This window comes from Sorex araneus, chromosome X, assembly GCF_027595985.1.
Source record: "Sorex araneus isolate mSorAra2 chromosome X, mSorAra2.pri, whole genome shotgun sequence".
Lineage (NCBI taxonomy): Eukaryota > Metazoa > Chordata > Mammalia > Eulipotyphla > Soricidae > Sorex > Sorex araneus.
Window position 1 is genome coordinate 365,091,126 of NC_073313.1, and position 19,277 is coordinate 365,110,402.

The following is a 19,277-nucleotide window of genomic DNA, read 5'->3' on the forward strand; positions in this document are numbered from 1 at the left end:
GTTCATCAATGGAAAGTATGGAGTTTCCATATGTTTGAATATCAGAAATCATTCCAGTGCAATTATCTGGATATTCTTTTAGGATATGGTTAATGTTCACTATATGATGCTGACTGGGGAAAGTAAAGCATATAGTAAAGAAATATGCACAGAAAGAAAGGAGAAAGTAAAGTTATCCCACACTGAGGAGACAGAAAATGGAGAAGGAGGAGGGGGAGGAGGAGAGGAGGAGAAGAACAAGAAAATGAGAATATTTAAGACATTTTTAAAATGTTTTATTGAGAAGAATGAAAATTCATAGAAATATTAACCTGTCAGGGGGTTCAGTGATCTAATGACAGACACTGAAAACAGAAAAATAAAACACTGAAATAGAAGATAATCCTGAGATAGGTTTTATATTACCAATAATTTAGGATCATTTATCTTTGATTTGTCTAGTCTAAAAGATTAGACAAATCAAAAGTGAATGGAAGATTATTCATCAGAGAGACATGATAAAGAATAAAAAAATAATTTCTAATACATTACTACCCTAAAACCATATACTCAAAAATATAGTGATGAATTTAAAAGTCATATAATAATAACAAATTTAACTACAGGAAAAATTTGAGAAAATAAATTTTAATTCCCAAGCAAAAGAACTTAGTATTAGTTCAACAATAGAAAAAAAAAACATAAAAATAAAAGCAATGACTTTTGTTAACAATGTTAAACTTCAGTAAAAGTAAATAATAAATAATAAAAATATTATTTATATAATAATAAAATAATCTGTCACTGTCACTGTCATCCCGTTGTTCATTGCTTTGCTCGAGCTGGCACCAGTAACATCTCCATTGTGAGATGTATTATTATTGCTTTTGGAATATCGAATACGCCATGGGTAGCTTGCCAGGCTCTGCCATGCGGGTGAGATACTCTCGGCAGCTTGCCGGGCTTTCTGAGAGGGGCGGAGGAATCGAACCTGGGTCGGCCGCGTGCAAGGCGAACACCCTACCCGCTGCGATAAAAATAATAATAAAAGTAAAAAAAAATAACAATCAAAGTTAAAATCACAGCGCTGGAGAGATAGCAGCGTCTTTCCTGTGGCTGGCCCTGGCACCACGTGGTCTCCTGAGCACCAGCCAGTTTCAGCCCCGTCACCTCCACCCTGCTCTCTCCAGTGCACTCGGGAGAACCTGAGTGTGGTCCAAACCCAAACCCTATTTTTTTTTTTTTTTGCTTTTTGGGTCACACCAGGCGATGCACAGAGGTTACTCCTGGCTCTGTACTCAGGAATTACCCCTGGCGGTGCTCAGGGGACCATATGGGGTGCTGGGAATTGAACCCGGGTCGGCCGCATGCAAGGCAAACGCCCTCCCCGCTGTGCTATCGCTCCAGCCCCCCCAAACCCTATATTTTTTTTAAAAAGCAAAAATCAATCTAAATAAAGTGAAATAAGAACAACTTTCTGGGTCCCTGGCAATTTCTTTGCCACTTTTGTTCCTGATTGGACAATTTCCCAGGCATTCCCGAATGAGTCCACTAGCGTTAAAGTGTCCCCTCGCCTCTGCCCTGTTCCTCCCCCTTCTCCCTCCCTGCTGCACCTCCCCTCCTCCCTGCTCTCCTCCTTCCTTTCTTCTCCCTGCTCCTCCCTGTTCTCCTGCCTTCCTCCCTGATCTTCCCTGTCCCTCTCTCCGCCAGCCACAGCTGTACTGTTGAGGCCGGCCAGCCGCCAGTGCCAGAACGCTGTGTGCACTCCTTGCTCTGGAACTCCTGGAACTTTGCATAGTTCTGTGGCTCTCTGGGGTCCAGGCAGAGCTGGGTCTGAGCTGCAGACCAGGGCTGTAGAGCTGGGCAGCAAGAATCTCCGGGAAGTGGCCTAGATTGGAGGCAGTGTAGACGCTACTCTCACTCCCCCACCCCAGGAATCCTGCCCAGGATGGGTGGGCAAGGAGTGGTACACGGCGTGGGGCTACGTCCCGTGGCATAACACGGCTCGCAGGCCCAGGCCAGCATACCGACCACTGTCCCGTGGGGTTGGTCTCATGGTACTGGGGAAGTGCTCATGAGCAGGATCCTGTCCCCATGCAGGACTCAAAGGAGGGGCATATTGTCCTGTCTGCAAGGGACAGTCGCTGTGGCCATCCCTACAACACACAGCTTCCCTCTGTTTCCACGGCTGCCACCTGTGTACCTGCATGTCCCTGGCGCTCAATAGTCTCAAGTCTCATCCTCTGTCTCTCTCTGTCTCTCTGTCTCTGTGTCTCTCTGTTTCTGTCTCTCTCTATCACTATCTCAGTCTGTCTCTTTCTGTCTCTATCTCTCGGTATCTCTCTGTCTCTGTCTCTCTCTATCTCTCTGTCCCTGTCTCTGTCTCTCTCTATCTCTCTCTGTCTCTATCTCTCTCAGTCTGTCTCTCTGTCTCTATCTCTCTGTATCTCTCTGTCTCTGTCTCTCTATCTCTCTATCTCTATCTCTGTCTCTCTCTGTGTCTCTCTGTCTCTGTCTCTTCTGTCTATCTCTCTCTGTGTCTCTGTCTCTGTCTCTCTGTCTCTATCTCTCTGTCTCTATCTCTCTGTCTCTGTCTATCTGTCTCTATCTCTCTCTGTCTCTATCTCTCTCTGCCTCTGTCTATCTCTCTGTCTATATCTCTCCCTGTCTCTCTTTGTTTCTCATTCTCTCTCTTTCTCTCTCTCTCACACACACACTCCCAGTAGAGTGTTAGACTGCTCCTATACATACACACAGACACACTCATAAAACCACATGCACTGACCACATACACCCACACTCTACAGATATATATGCACACATTCATAATATACCAGCAGTGGAGTGTAGACAGATTATACGCTTATATGCACATGCACTCACACCCTACATACTTATAATGCATACCACCAGTGGAGTGTAACTGGTCACAATAGACCCCACATACACAGGCCTATACCTCACATACATATACTTTCCAGACTAACACACATACCACACAGAATCACGCGCCAAACACACGCACACATATCCCACACACATCATACAGATGCACACCCTACATATTTGCAGATGTATCACATACACCACACAGACTCACACGCCTTAACCAGCAACAAAACACCGACTCAAAAACCCACACACGCACAAACATTACATACACCAGACTAACGCACCCACATGTGCACACAGACAAACATTTACTCCACAGAACCGCACGGATCACCACACAACCTGGGCTGCTCCCTCGGGAAGGTGGTTCTTGTTTCCTTACACTCTCCTGCTCCCTGAAAGTGCAGGTTGCTTGCAAGGCCCCACAAGCCTCCCAGCGTCCTCTCTGCCTTCCGGGCCCCTAAGATCTTCTGGTTTCCTGCCCAAGGGCCTTGGGAGCAGAGCTTTGAACAGATGGGGGCTCCCCTCAGTCAGTGCTCCCTCAGGCTGGAGCCCCTGGTCAGTGGAAATGGCGAAAACGGTGTCACCAAGCCGGTGTTAGCGTTTCTCTCCCAGACACTCACGGGTGTACTCAGAGCAGAGCTCAGAAGCACCCCGCGGGGACCGTCTCTTGCTGAGTCCACCTGACTGGTCCTGGCAGCTGACCAGCTTCTTCTCCCCGGCAGCCCTCAGTCCCTGTGTGCAGGAGAGGGGACGCCGCCCTCTGGGCTGTCGTCTGGTTGTGCTCTCTCCATCCGGGACAGTGTTGGGTTCAGGCCACTGAGTTAAGGAGGAGGACAGAGGCCGGCCGGGCACTGTGAGCAGCTACCGCGTAGGTCGGGAACGCTTCCTGCCTCGATCTGGGGCATTCCAGGCCCCACCTGTGGCCTCCTCAGAGCCTGGCTGGCACCAAGGTGCCGTCAGCAGGGGCGGCGGGGTGGGTGCCAGCCCGGGACTGCTGCCGCTCCCTCTGTGGGGCTGGGTGCTGACACGGCAAACGAAGCTCTGCTCCAGCTGCCAGCAGACAGATGCGCAGGGCTCAGACAGCAGACACAAGGCCTCTGATTTAATGACCACCTTCAGAGCAGCCACGCTTCGGTCTGGAAGCTCCGGAGGGCGCGTCTCTGGGAAACAATCGCAGACACTGTGCGTTAAGTAGAGGGTGGATAGGCCTGGCTTGAGCCGAGCGGGCCAGCTCCGCCAGGCAGAATCCTGAGGCAGGGGCACCCTTTCCTCTCTCTCTCTCTCTCTGGCCTCAGGCGGGTGTGATGTCCTGGCTAGCCAGAGGGAGGAGGCAGAGAGACGCCCCATCAAGGGCAAACTGGGCCTCACAAGGCCATGTCCAGTAGGTGCATGACCCTCTGAGTCTCCAGCCGGCAGCCTTGGGCTCGGCACCTGTTTCCTGCCAGCCGTGTACTCCCTTGGGCCACTCGATGGTGGATTATAACAGAGAGGGCAGGAGTGGATCATGCGGGTCAGGAAACGGTGTGAGGACACGATGGTGAGCTCGCCGCAGGAGGACATGGCCGGGAGCACGGGGCGAGCATCCTGACACCTTTGCTCCCTGCTGGCCTTGCGCGGACGCAGCAAGAAGGCCTCGAGGTAGGGAGATTCCTGAAGCATCCGTTTGGGGCCAGGCCCGAGATGATTCCAGCATGGGCCTCAGATGACCCCGGTGAAGACGGAAGGTCCTGCCAAAGGGAGGTCACAGCCGTTTATCTGTGAGGGTTGACCACTACCTCCCACAGCCCCAGTGGTACCAGAGTCACATCCTCAAGCACCGAGGCCATTTCCCAGGCGTTTCTGTCGAACAGGGGGCCAGGGGAGAGGGCCGACCTTGCTCACTGTGTAGTGCTCTCCCAGAGGGCCCGCTTTCCAGGCCTGCTTCACTGCTCAGGGGGAAGAGTCGAACCCTCTCGAGGGGTGCCTGATCCCCTCTGCTTCCCCTCTCCACCTGTCTCTGTGGCCCAGCCAAGAGTCCCAGGACGCCGCCGACTAGGCCACAGAGGGACTCAGGCAGGGCACTGTACCCCAAGTGGCCAGCAGCCATGCCCGCCCTCTTTAGGTTTTGACATTTGCTTGTCTGTTTCTCCCAACGCACAGACAGACACACTGTGTCCAGGGCTGACTGGGAGGCCTCAGGCTGCCACACACCCACTTCCTGATTTCTCAGAACCGCCTGTGATACAGCCTCAGGAAACCGGGACACAGAAGATGCTTAGCAGGAAGAGACTTAGCTGCCTCCCTCAGTGAGTAACAGGCGGAGACCCCTGCTCTGACCTTCGAGGGACCACTCTTAGCTGCAGCACTTGAGGACCGTCCCAGCCAGATCACATGTGCCCCATTCATGGTGCAGACAGGCCCCGCCTCATCCCAACTGTTACCCATTGAACTGGGGAAGGTGATGATTTCCTACAGCCTGGTGTTCCTTCTCCATCCTTAGGGTGCCATCTGCCCAGTCCTGTCACCAGGGGCATCACCTGGGACCAGTGTCCTAGAAGTCGCCATATCTGCCCCCATAAACAAAGAAGGGGGAGTCTGATTCAGTGACCATTCTCTGTTTACTCTTGGCAAGTTTCTTGCCTCTTGAAATCTCAGTTTTTCCACCTGTTAAGCTAAAGTAAAATGAGATATGACCGTCGCAAGGGCCATGAGTACCCAAAGACCAGAAGGGCCTCTCTAGGTCACTTAACATCTGGTGCCAGCCCATGGGCCAATAGGTACAATTCTGCAGTCAGAAAGCTCAGGAAAGGGATTATCTGGGTGGTGTCTAACCTCACTGGGAAGCAAAACGTAATGGGAAGGGTCTTTATTCAGTCCATAGAGACTCTGGAGACCCTGGAAAAGATGCAGAATGAAATGTACCTAGACATGTGACATCTTTCCAAGCCTGGGCATCCCCAAGTTCAAAGCACACTGGCTCCAGAGTTGAGGACAGGGGACTGTGAGCCTTCAGGAAGAGCCAGGTTGGCACATCCCCTAAGACATGCAAGTGGTGACTGGCAGTAGCAGAGGCTCAGGTTGAAACACCAAAGCCTGGAAGGGAGGTTCTGGCCCACTCTTCCCCTGGGAGAAGTGATAAGTTGCTATCTGAAGGCAGAAAGAAGTAGAAGAAGGGCTGGGGCCATTGTCCAATGGGTAAGGCGCTTGCCTTGCATGTGCCCAACCTGAGTTTGATCCCTGGCACTGCACAGGGACCCCCCAAACACCTTCAGGAGTGATCCCTGAGTGCAGAGTCCTGAATACGTCCAGGTGTGACACAGGAAAACAGTAACAACAACAACAACAACAACAGAAAGATGTAGGAGTACTGCATGCAGTCAGTGAAGGCAGTGGACTCCTGTCCTCTGCCTGCGCCGTCCTCACGAGCAGCCCCCAGGAGGCAGGTCCTCTGGGAGGACCACCCCTAAGCACATTTCAGTTCTCAGAGCCCAGGACGAGGTGGTCGCTTCCTGAACAGCAGGGCTGGGGGCGAGGACACAGAACTGTCCCTTCTCGTGGAATCTGAGCTTTCACTGAGAGGACCCAAGGTATCTGCCCACACTCAACATGGTAAACAAACGGTAGAAGATTCGCTTAGACTGAAAATGTTAGAAAATTAGGAAATCTGAGTTCCATGAGGAACAGAGCTGATATTCACGGGGTCCAGTAAACGGGAGATGGCTTGGGAACATGCAGAAACACGAGGTGCCGTGTCCACCACCACATGGTCCCTCCCTGAAACACCGTTGGGAGCAGGCCCGGACACCGCTAGGTGTGCCCAAAACCCAGAAAAATAACATTAGAAGAAGTCCCTATGGGTGAGGGAGCACTCATCCAGAGCCAGATAATTCCTAGAAAGAGGGCACCAAGAAATGGGCAGGAAAGGAGTGAAGAGGAGATACTGGAGGGGAAAGGAAGGTCCTGAAATTCAGGACGTACATCATGTTGACCCTGGGGAATTCAGCAACGCTCTCTGCTTCAGACCCTCATCTTCTACGTGGAGGTGGCAACCTCTCTCTCTCTCTCTCTCTCTCTCTCTCTCTCTCTCTCTCTCTCTCTCTCTCTCTCTCACACACACACACACACACACACACACACACACACACACACACGGACACACAGCACTGCACGCAAGTATGCCCAAACACTCCTTATTCTGTTATTCAGTCACTACTCACTACTGTCTACTTCCTGTGCCCCCCAGAATCTCAGTGTGTGTTTGACAGAGGAGTATGGGGTCCCCCACCCCACCCAGGCCCCGGCCAACACCCCTTTCCACCTGCAGGCAGGTTTGACCACTGTGTCTGCCTCTTTGTCCCTGTGACCCATCACACACCCCCTCCAGCAGAAACAAGGCCATCAGCCGGCCCTGAACCTCTTTGCCTCGAAGTCCAAATGTTCGTTCTCAGCTCTTTGTTTCTCTAAGCCCTTCTTAGCCCCTCACACCCAGGCACGCCCATGGCAGCATCCCCGAGAGATAGTGGTTGTCCTGCTCAATTGTCCTCTCCGGGGCATTGTCCAGGCTCAATAGATCAGACAAGGACCGTGTAAATCTTATGTATCCACTGGGGGAGAGGTGAAGGGAAATGACAACAAATGTGGGGAGAGGTTATCAGCGTGGAAAGACAGGGTACGCCGGGCTGCACTGCGTCTAGCGCGGGAGGAAGGGGAAGGGCAGAGTCAACCCAAGAATCCCCCAGGAAGGGAACCAGGAAGTGCTTCCCCGCCCCCCAAGCCCCCCACCCTTACCAGCATCGAATGTCGAGGGGAGCTGGGGAGAGAATGTTTGGCTCCCAGGGAAGCTAGTAGCAGGAGCGTCGTGACACCCTGAGTGGGGACTGTGTGTGCTTGTGGGGGCAGGGCTGGGGAGGCACCCACACCCATGACCCTGGATAAAGCAGAGGCAGCTCAGCTCTCTGGAGAGACAGAGTGTGTCCAGCACCCAACCCAGCCACCATGGCAAGGCACACGAGGGAACTGAGCAACGCCGGGTGAGCGCCAGGCCTGAAGGCCAAGGCCTAAAGGCTTGAGGAATGAACAGGAACCACCAGACTGTGTGGGAAAGAGGGGCGGGACCCCCAAAAACATTTGCTTTGTTTTGCTTACCTTGATGATTGTCCATCGCTGTTTTGGGTATGATTCATGGAGGTAAAATTCACATCCCATAAAATTAGGGGCAGCCCGTTCTGTCCAGTGTCCACACTGTCCAGTGTCCACACTGTCCAGTGTCTGCCCACCACCTCTACCATGCGTCACCTCTTCTGCACCGCTGAAAGCCAATTTCACCCCAGCCCCCCATTCTGCACTTCCTCCCACCCTCTCCTCTCAGGGCAGGAAACCACCAACCTGGTGTTTGTCTCAGAGGAGTTTGTTCATCGGGGTGTCCCCAGACGAATCTCCACCCTGTGGCCTTCTAGAGCAGCTCCTGTCACTTACTGGGTTGCCCCAGTCATTTGCCTTGGAGCCAGCACCTGTCTTTCCTTCCCTTTGTGTTGAATTCGATTCCTTTGCCCGAGTACAATGACATTTGCCTCTTCCTCTGTGAACACTTCATGCTGACTGCTGTGAATTGTTGGGGACAGGCTCATCGAGTCCGGATGACATGTGTTTTTCTGGTCTGATTTTAGAGCCACACCTGGCACTGCTTGGGGCTGCGGCCTTCTCAGTGCCTAGTGATTGCTCCCTGAGGTGCCAGGGGCCATACCAGGTCTCAAGCATGCAAACGCAAGCGCTCCTGCCCACTGAACTACCTTCCTGACCCAATCCTGTTGGCATATTACAGATGACTTGGAGGCGATGTCTTTCCGTCTCTTCTGCTTGGATGCAGTGGCCAGTTAGACTTGGGGAGTGTATTTCAGAAGGTAGGTGTGGAAATCATCCCTAATAACAACTTAGGGGTGGACAGTCCCCTAAGTAAAGCAGTCCCCTAGCTTAGTTTCGACAAAGAGGGCTGGAAATGTGAGTCCAATGTGAAAGCTATGGCTAGAATAGAATAGGAGATTGCCCACGTCTCCTATGCTATGCCCTAGAGCGTTTGCTAACTGCTCATCACCCCGTGGCTGCAGTTATGTGAATATCCCAGTTCTAGTGCTTAATGGTGTTATGCCAACTCATAATAAGCGGCCCTGCTGATGGGAACCAGAGGGAAGAGAAGCTAAATTAATAATTAAGCCCAGCCTGCCCTTACTAGGGACTGTTGAGCTTAATCACTGCCTAATTCTTTGCAACCAACTCTGCAGGACGGAGCCAATGGTGGGTGGGCCATCTTCGTAGTGGTGGTCCTCCACACGTAGGGCCCCTGTCCTGGTTACTGTGAGCTGGGGCCAGGCCTCAGGAGATGAAAGAGGCCGAAAACTAACGGGGCCACTTCCGTCCTGGGCAAACAGCACCCATCAGCTCAGCATACCCAGAGAGGGAGGCTGGCTAGAGAGGGGATCCCCAGCTGAGTGGGAAGACAGAGCGGGCTGGAGGGAGTGGCTGAGCCCTTGTAGGCTGCAGAGCTGAGCAAGCCACTGAACCACACCCCACCCTTCTCAGAGGTGCTCTGATGCAGCCATCTGCCCCCCCCTCCCCGCCCCCGAGCTGGGAACATACCAGCAAGGCTGTCCTAGGCGGGATCCCACATCTGTGCTATCAATAGTGTGTCCTTGTGAAAAGGGCCTCATCTGACTCATAGCACCACCTTTGGTGGTGAGACTTGATGTGGGTTCTTTGCAAGGGTTAGAAAATAGAGCTCTTCCCAGAGCTAAAATTGGAGAAATGAACAAACAGGCAAACAGCAGGACCAGACACGGTCTGGGGGCCCCAGGGCAGGGGCTGAGGCCTGGATAAATCACGACAGTTATTTTTGTCTTTTTTTGTCTGCTTGTTTTTTGGGCCACACCTAGATACGCTTAGGGGTTACTCCTGGCTATGCGCTCAGGCATCACTCCTGGTGGTGCTGGGGGGACCCTCTGGGATGCCGGGGATTGAACCCAGGTCAGCTGCATGCAAGGCAAGCGCCTTACCTCCTGTACTAATGGCTCTGACCCCATTTTTTCTATCACTTTACCTTACACAACCTTGAGAGAGTGGAATGGGTGGATCACTGGGGTGAAGACAGCAAGAACCAGAGGGGCGACCTGCTCAGGCCTGCACACTGGAGGAGAGAGGGCTTCCCCAAACGGCACGAGGAAGCCATCACCAGCAGAAAGTAGAGCCCAGCGCCTCGGCCATTTCCGGGAGACAGTCCCAAGGATCTGTCTGTCTCTGAAGACGCAAACGTGGCCGGTTCTGCCCGTTTCAGGACCCTGAGGCCACTCTGGAGGCAGAGCACCTGCTGGGGTGGCGGGGGAAGTGATGTTTGAGTGAAGGCTGGGGCCCGGCACCCCCATGTACCTTTCATGCTGTGATCCGGGTGAGCTCCACTGGGCTCTGACCTGGGAGCCCGCGTTCCCGGCCCCGGGGAGCGGGCCTGAGAACAGACGTTCTCGGCAGCCAGGGCTTCCATGCTGGTGGGAAATTATTCATCACACCCTGAGTTCTTCCCGGAGGAGCTGTCTGTGCACTTTAAAAATAAACCCCGGTGAATGGATACTCTCTCCACCCCTCCCTTCTTTAACCATCCGTCTCGGAAGTAGTTGGTATCCCCCACTGTCCATGCCCCCCAAGAGAGGCTAGAAAAACAGGAATTTCTTATCAGATCCACAGGAAATCCTATTCTCGCTTGATGATAGAATTAAAAATACCACAGGGGAGGGAGGCACTCCCATATCCGTGTCAGGCATGAAGCTCACACCCCTTCCAGAACTGTTCCTTCCCCGTGACCCCACATGGCAGGGTGAGACAGAGGGCCATGACACCCCAGGTTGGTGTTCCTCCACCCGCCGTCCCCCAGAGGCTGGGTTGCCTTGAGGACCCAGTTGTGCTCCCAAGGTTGTCAATAAGGTTATCTAAGGTGCTGACGCAGCACCCGAAAGTCTCACTTACACACCAACTACGTGACTTGGAACTAGGGGAAGCTTTTCCAAAACCCTTTCCAAAAGTTTTGCCGTGAGAAACGTGCCGGAGACTCAGAGAAGGAAGGTCCACCATTGCTGAGGCTGAGTGAGTGCCAAGTCCTTCCTCTCAGACCCAGGCATCGGATCTTTCTAGAAGCTCCAAGCAAAGTGTCCCCACAGGCGTCATCGGAGGGTTTTCTGCTGTCCAGAGGGCAAAGCAGAGACTCAGGGACATGGCCAGTCCCAGAAGGGGGCTCACCGAACCCCAGACTCACAGCTCTATGTTTTATCCACACAATTCTGTCAAAATTTTACAGCAGAGCAGAAGCCAAAGCGATTGGCTCAGCAGCCACTTGTGGGGTGCTGCCAGCTGAAGGGGTGGGGATCCCAGAGTTCTTTCTCAGAGCAGGACTGCCGTGTGCATGGCAAGGTGGTGACTTTGCTTGGCGGATCTGCAGGGCGTATCTCCTCACTCCGAGAAGGGGAGCTCCTCCACCTCTGTGTGCTTCCACACTGGGGTGCTGCTGGCGACCTTGAGCTTTCAGTGGTGGATTTGTATCACCCAACCCACATCTCCTAGGCTTGCTGAGTGGCGTTGCTGTTACGTTTTCATGGTATAATTGAGGGAGTGTAGGAGCCCCTGGGGCCCTGTCCTATCTGTAACGCTGGGATCTGGGTGGGAAGGGCTCAGCTTCCTGTCTCCATTCCCCAGAAGCTGCAAGGAGACTCATCTAAAGTGAGAGAGACATAAACCCAGCAAGGAAGGAATTCACCTCCATAATAGGCAGTGAAGGTGAGCGTTTGATTTATTGGATAAAGTGTTAAGTGAACTCTACTGTTAATTTGGATGTCACTTGCCTGGTTTTTGTTTGTTTTTGGCCACGCCCAGTGGTGCTCAGGGAGTATTTCTGACTTTGTGCTCAGAAATGACCCCTGGTGATGCTCAGGGACCATACGTGGTGTTGGGGATTTGAGCCAGGATTGTGACCACTGCAGCCACAGGCAAGGCAAGTGCCTTTCCTCCTGTAGTATCTCTCCGTCTCCTAGCCTGTCTTGTGTGTGTGTGTGTGTGTGTGTGTGTGTGTGTGTGTGTGCTCACTTGGCACCTAGAAGGCTGGGATGTCTCTGTGATTCAGATCACAGAACCAAGTTGGACTAGACTTTGGGGCTCCCTTGCCAGTTGAGATTCAATCAGTTAGCTACTCCAGGGTGAGTTAAAAGTGGCTTAAATGGAAGGCCCTTCATGGCTGCAGGGTGAGGGTTAGCTCTGTCCCTCTTTTGGTATCTCTCACTGAACTCCCAAAGTAGAAAGGGGGATCTCACACAGCCAGTTTCTTGTGAATTGGTGAGTGTGGCAGAAGGTTCTCAGTGCTGTCCCCTGCCCTGTCCCCTTGACCTTCCATCTGAGGTAGAGGTCACTCACTCTCTGAGCTCCTTCCCACTCTGGATTGGCCACTCCCCTTAAGAGGGTCTGTCACCAGTGGGGCACGTAGCAGCCCTGGATAAAGAGGTGACCAGCTGTGGACAAGCACCTTAAGTTGCACAAACCTGATTCTTTCTGTGCAGAGCAGATTAAGAAAGACAGAGAAGGAAAAAGGCAAGGCTGTCCCTGTTGACAGACACCCAGTGACAAGCCAAGCATCTTACGGGTACTCAAGAACTAAAAATCAGAGGGGAAAATGGCAGAAACAAAGACACTTGGAAGTGCAGGCTCACACCTCCTGTTGGCCCACTTTATTGCACAGGCACTCTGTGGGAATTGGTTTCCAGACTGCAAATTCTGTGTGACTGGTTCATAGTCCCAGGCTTGGAGATGTGGGTCTAGCACAAACCCCTATGTGTGGGCAGGGCAAGAAGTGAGGAGATGGAAGGTGCAGGAACTTTCTGGAGTCCAGCCTAAGAAGTTATCCCCATGAGACAGGAGGGTATTGTCTAGTGCACAGAGCCATGACGCGTGCTGGGCATGAACCAATGACCCAGAACAGGGTGAGGCAGCCTAGAAGGGTCCTTTGTCCCATGTCCTCATTCTAGAGTGGTGGAGACTGAGACCTAGAGCAGGAGTAATGTAACTTGCATGCCAGAGGTCAGCTGGGATCCCAGACTCCTGTTGTTTGCTCCTTATCGCCAGGATTCTACAGGATGGTGTCACGGAAGAAGTATTGCACCGGATGTTAGGAGAGCTTAGATTTAGACTTTTGTCATTATAATGTGACCTTGGGCAAGTCCTTTTACCTCCTCCAAACTTAGCTTCCTCTTCTTAGAGTAGGGGTGGGACTGACAGGTCTCTGAGGTCACACTTGATAGCTGTGACAGTCAATAAGATTTTGCTGGGGGAACCGTTACTAAGGGTCAGAGATCCAAGGACCCAGGGCTGAATTACGCATTCTAGGATCCTGGCGGTTTGTGGGAACCCAGTGGATGAAGGTTCTGTCTTGTTCCAATCATGGAGGAGAAACTGTAGCCTCATTTATGCTGGATTTTAAAGTTTCTGGCCCCAAACGACCAGGTCACCACTTATTTTGTGGGCCATGCTCCAAGTGCCCCAATGGAGAGAAGCCAGTGGAGACTAGATAACCACGTGCCACCTAGATGACACTCCCAAGGGCAGTGGGCAGGGCATGGGGGCTGGAACGCTGTCTTTCTGCCTTGAAGGGAGGTCTGAGTGGGTGGCAGCACTCAGAGGGAGGGGTGGGCAAACACTGAACTTAGAGAGGGGACCGGGAGCAGGAACCGAAGCCCCAGAGAAGAGAAGTTGCCAGGGGAACTAGCCAGGGAGCTGGAGTATGCTGCATGGGATGAGGAAGAGTGGTGGGAAAATTGGGACCAATTTATTCAGGCCCCCAAGGGCCAGAAGAGGGGTGTTCATGTCATAGGTGGGGCCTGGAGGTTTCCGAAAAGATCTGGGGACTCACAGAGTGCTCCGTGCCTCCACAGAGCAGTTCTAGAGAAGGGTAGAATAGGGGTCAGGGAGCAGGTGGGGAAAGGTGTGGTCTGGAGCATCCATTCTGGGCCAGACATGCAGGGAAGGAGGAGACACCCAGGTGTGAGGTGAGGCCTGGGCAATCAGCACGAAGAGCACCCTATGGGCCCTGGCTGAAATGAAAGTAGAAGGAGGGAGCCCCCCCATTTTTTTTTTTGCTTTTTGGGTCACACCCTGTGTTGCTCAGGGGTTACTCCTGGCTCTGTACTCAGGAATCACTCTTGGCAGTGCTTGAGGGACCATATAGGATGTTGGGAATTGAACCCCAATAGACCACATGTGAGGCTCCAGCCCTGGGAGCCCATTTTTGAGTTCAGTAGCTACAAAGGGGCTGGAGAGACAGCACAGCGGGTAGGGTGTTTGCCTTGCATGCAGCTGACCCAGGTTTGATTCCTCCACCCCTCTTGAGAGCCCAGCAAGCTAACTGAGAGTATTTTGCCTGCACGGCAGAGCCTGGCAAGCTCCCCGTGGTGTATTCGATATGCCAAAAACAGTAACAAGTCTCACAATGGAGATGTTACTGTGCCTGCTCAAGCAAATCGAAGAGCAACAGGATAACAGTGACAGTGACAGCTACAAAGAGGCAGAAATGCCAAAGCCAGACAGCAGGGATGGGGAGCTGGTCTGGTTGGAGGGGCCCAGTGGGGTGCTCTGTGCCAAAGAGAATAGGAGAGTGTCTCTGTTCTCAGCGTGAGCAGAAGCGGGCGTATGCATGAGCTGAAGCAGTCCTCCTGGGGAGATGAAACTTCAAGGCAGTTTCCTCATCACTCCAAGATCGGGCCCTGGAACTGTCCAGCCTGAGTTCTCTATGCACACACAGATGCCTTTGAGGGCACTGCAGAATGAGTTACAGTCCCTCTAGCTTCATGACGTGCTGGCCAGCCCTAGGCCAGCCAAGCATCAAAACATCAGCGACCTGTGTCCACTGGGCTTGTGTCATCGACACTGATACAGCCAGGACAGCCAAATGACTGAACAACACAGTTCTCAGAATGTGCCCTTGTCGATAATAACCTTTTATGGCCAGAGTATTGAGGAGCGGCCGGGAATTGCCTCACAAGCATTGTACGTTGAAGGGCGTCTGGGATATTTGGGAGAAAGAAAGGGAGTCACGCTGAAAGGCTGGGCGGCAGAGGTGTGTGTGGGGGGGGGTGGTTCTTCCCAGGCCCTGAGGTGAGCATCTGGCTAAGTGACACTCTTCTCTGGAATCAGGGTCAAGAGTCTGGCACGGTCCCTTGTCCAACAAGGTGTGGACACCATCTATCCTCTCTAAGGGATGAGGTGTGGGTCTCCTGCTCATCCTCCTGAGACACTGATGGCTCTGAAGAGTCTAGAAGAGCTGATGCTGACCAACCACCAGCTCCAAGTCCAGCCATAAGTAACGAGGGCACTTCTATCTCCACTGGGGGATGACAGGAGGTCTGAGTCCAGTCCCCTGGAGAGAATGACCATCCTGGCATCTAAACAATCTCCCAGGTTCGCATTGCCCACTGGTACATTCCGTCCGCATCTCCGCCGGCCTTTCTGAAGCAGCTGCTACATTCCTGAATGAACCTAGAAAAGATGTTGACGCACACACACCCCAGTCCATGCTGCTTCGGATCCTCCAAGGCTCTGCTTATGATTATTTAAAGTAATAATGAAGAAGCAAAGCAGGAAATTCTTATCCGTTGGGGGCAGGAAATTCTTTAGCAGTGTGGAAGGTGCTGCTCTGGGCGCTGTGTCCTCCGGGGACTGTTGGGGGATGATTTATGGTGCAAGATGGCGCCAGACCTTCCTGCACCCACTGGGGAGAAGTGGGAGGGAGACCCCGACCCCGGGAAGCAGGCCCTGCTCTATCTTGGAAAGTGCGTTTCTGCTGATAACATGCCATTGTCCCTCCTAATAAGTTATGGTCCTGTTTGTGTCTTGCCCCGGGGTGGGAAGTACCAATTCAGGCAAAATAGAAATGTTCCATTTCTAGCTTGAAAGTTGACTTGTCCGATAAGTCTCATGCGATGTGGAATCCTACGTCACAGCCTTGCCAGGTGCTGCGAGAGGCGGTACCTTCTAGATGCTGGAAATTCCTCCTCCATCTCTCAGGAGGGAACCAGGCTAACGAAGGCTGAGCCACTTCGTTTAAGGTACCTATCCCCGGAAGAAACCTGCAGGTGCAACAGTGGTCTGAGGGGGTCACGTTAACTGCTCACTGCTGTGTCCCCAGCACCTGGAGGAGTTCCTGGAATGCAGTAGGCTCAATGTGAAGCAGTTTCCCGAGTGAAAGGATGATGTGTGTGAGGGAGATGGGCAGCGACTGACTGGGTGTGTCCCCTGGTTTGGGACCCATTACTTCTGGGATACATGATTAGAAAATAGGACACATCTTACTAAAATCTTAGAGGATTTTTTTTGTCTTTCACCCAGAATTAGTGTTAACTCCCATATGGACTCCCGAGTCACCAGCTCTTCTGGTTGTGCACAGCTGTGGGGAGAGTATTTTGCAGAGGTGACTAGGTTTGAAAGGGGTCACTAGGGAAGCATCTAACTCATGAGCTAGTTAGAACACAGGGGCCCTAGCAGGAGGCGTATGGAGAAAAGAGGTCAAAGCAAGGGCTGCAGAAGACACAACTTTGCCCCTGCCCTTGGTCTCCCCACACAGGAGTGCATGGGAGCGAACATTCGCTCTTGGGGTGCCCCCAGCTGTGATGCTTCACTGCATAAGCCATCCACTCCCCACCTCCTACCCTGAACAAACAGACAGACTTTTTTCTTAGGATCTCATTACCTCTGGGGCTTCCCGTCTGGATCCATCTAGAGTGGGGGGTCAAAGGCGCATCTGGGATCCAATCAGTCCGGCTTTAGGCCCCTCTCCCCATCACCATAAGGATACAGCTGGCCCCCAGAGATCTGGATTCCAGTCATGGGATGGGTAAGCTACAGACTCCTCCACATTCTCAGCTGGCTCCCCTGGATTTGTTCTTCTTCTTCTTCTTCTTCTTATTATTATTATTGCATGGCAGAGCCTGACAAACTCCCTATGGTGTATTCAATATGCCAAATACAGGAACAATAATGGGTCTCATTCCTCTGACTCTGAAAGAGCCTCCAATATGGCACCATTTGGAAGGACGAGTAAGGAGAGGCTGCTAAAATCTCAGTGCTGGGATGAATGGAGACATTACTGGTGCCTGCTTGAGCAAATCGATGAACAACGAGATGACAGTGATGCAGTGATTATCATTATTGTTATTATTATCATTATTATTGGTGCAAGAGATGGAATCCATTTCTCATGCATGAAAGGTAAGTAATTTTTTTACCACACCCAACAATGTTCAGGGTTACTCCTGGCTCTGCACTCAGGAATTATCCCAGTGATGCTCAGGGGAGCATAAGGGGTTGCCAGGGATTGAATCTGGGTCTGCCATGTGCAAGACAAATGACCTTCCCACTATACTATCGCTCTATCCCCAGCAAGACAAGTGTTTTAAAAATTGCAACAGCACAGCAGGTAGGGCATTTGCCTTGCACGCGGCCGACCCGGGTTCGATTCCCAGCATCCCATATGGTCCCCTGAGCACCGCCAGGGGTAATTCCTGAGTGCAGAACCAGGAGTAACCCCTGTGCATCGTCAGGTGTGACCCAAAAAAAATCAAAAATAAAACAAACACAAAAAAATTGATTACTATTCCTGGGCTAAGATTCTTTTTAGGTTACACTCAGTAGGGTCTTATTCCTGGATCTGTGCTGTGGGATGACTTCTGGTGCCCGACTTGGGGACCACGTGAGATGCTGCTTGCTGCTTGCTAGGCCAACATCTTAACCCTGTATTTATCTCTCTGGTCCCAAGGCATTTTTGGTTTGTTTTTTTTTTTTCTTTTTGGGTCACACCTGGCGATACACAGGGGTTACTCCTGGCTCTGCACTCAAGAATCACCCCTGGCAGTGCTCAGGGAACCATATGGGATGCTGGGAATTGAACCTGGGTGGGCCGCGTGCAAGGCAAACGCCCTACCCGCTGTGCTATCGCTCCAGCCCCAAGGTTTTGTTTTTAAGAGTTGTTGCAGGAGCCAGAGCAATAGTACAGTGGGCAGAGTGCTTACCTTGCATATTGCGTTTGATCCTTAGCATCCATATCATCCCTGAGCCCACCAGGAGTGATCCCTCAGTGCAGAGCCAGGAATCAGTCCTGAGCGCTGCTAGGTGGGGTCCAAACACCAGAAGGGAAAAAAAAGAGTTGTTTCCAAGCCTCCATTTAGATTCTGCATTTAAGATTTCTGCAGCCTTTTAGATATCTTCAAGGTGAACGGCTTCTGGCTCCAGCAGTCTCTGTGTATAGGATTCCATGACAGTTTGGCATACAATCATCCCAATTCCTGGGACGATCCAAGGGCCAGGAGACTTCATCAGCAGGGCAGTCCCTTCTGCTGTGGGGTGCTCTTGTGGTTGGCACTTTGCACATGGTGCCCCGCCCCTTGCTGTCTTCACATCTCACTCCCTGGAGACTTCTCCTCCAAGCCCCCTGGTTTCCTACCTAGGCTCTGTGCACTGGTGCTCAGTTTCCCCAGGGCTGAGCTGACAATTCCACATTTATTCCCACATTCAACATACAGTCTCTGCTTTACACCTTATGACTCATTGCTTCCACTGCTCGCTTATTTACAGTGGGCCTCAGACTCCAGGAACTGATTTTGTTTATCCTTTCGAATTCTGTCCAGCTTCTGAACCAAGTGCCGTAGAGTGGTGTTCCATGCTCATTTTACAGACCAGAGGGCAGAGGCATCCAGACCTCAGGGCACTTACCCAGAGTCCCAGCTCTGAATAGAACCAGCAGCGACGCCCTGGTCTTCTGCTTTTGTTTTTTCTTTTGTAGGTCATGTCATGCCCCAGCAACAAAGGGATCAGGTCTTTCAGCTTTGGAGAATGTCCTAAACTCAGTGAAACAAGATGCACTTAAGAAGGAACTTAAAAATGTATTCTTGTTGGAAGTGGCCCCAATGCAGTGCTGGGAGAGATGATGTGTCAGAGGCTCCGGAGATGGGGTTGTGCCCAGAAGGAGCTGGAGAAGGATTGTCGGCTCAGTCCTGGCACAGGCTGTCGGCCTGATTCCCCCTCCCTGTGTGGCCTTTAGAAGAACGTTTCGACCCACAGCAGGAGCCTGAATATTCTTTTCTCTCATGGCCTAGGACTAACAGAGAGAGAACCTGACCTTGAGTTGGAGGGCTAAGAGCTGGAAGGCCAAGGACCAGAAGGCTCTGGGTAGCCGGAGTGAGCTAAGGGGAAGCATGGGATGAGGAGTAGCAGGGAGAGGCCAGGACTTCAGCCCTGAGCCACGCCAAGGCAAGTGTGTTTTCACAAATCCTTCTTGGTGGACCAGGATGCTTCCCAGTGGACTGTCACTCAGCGATTCCAATTTTGACACTTTCCCCCTACCCCCAAACTCAATA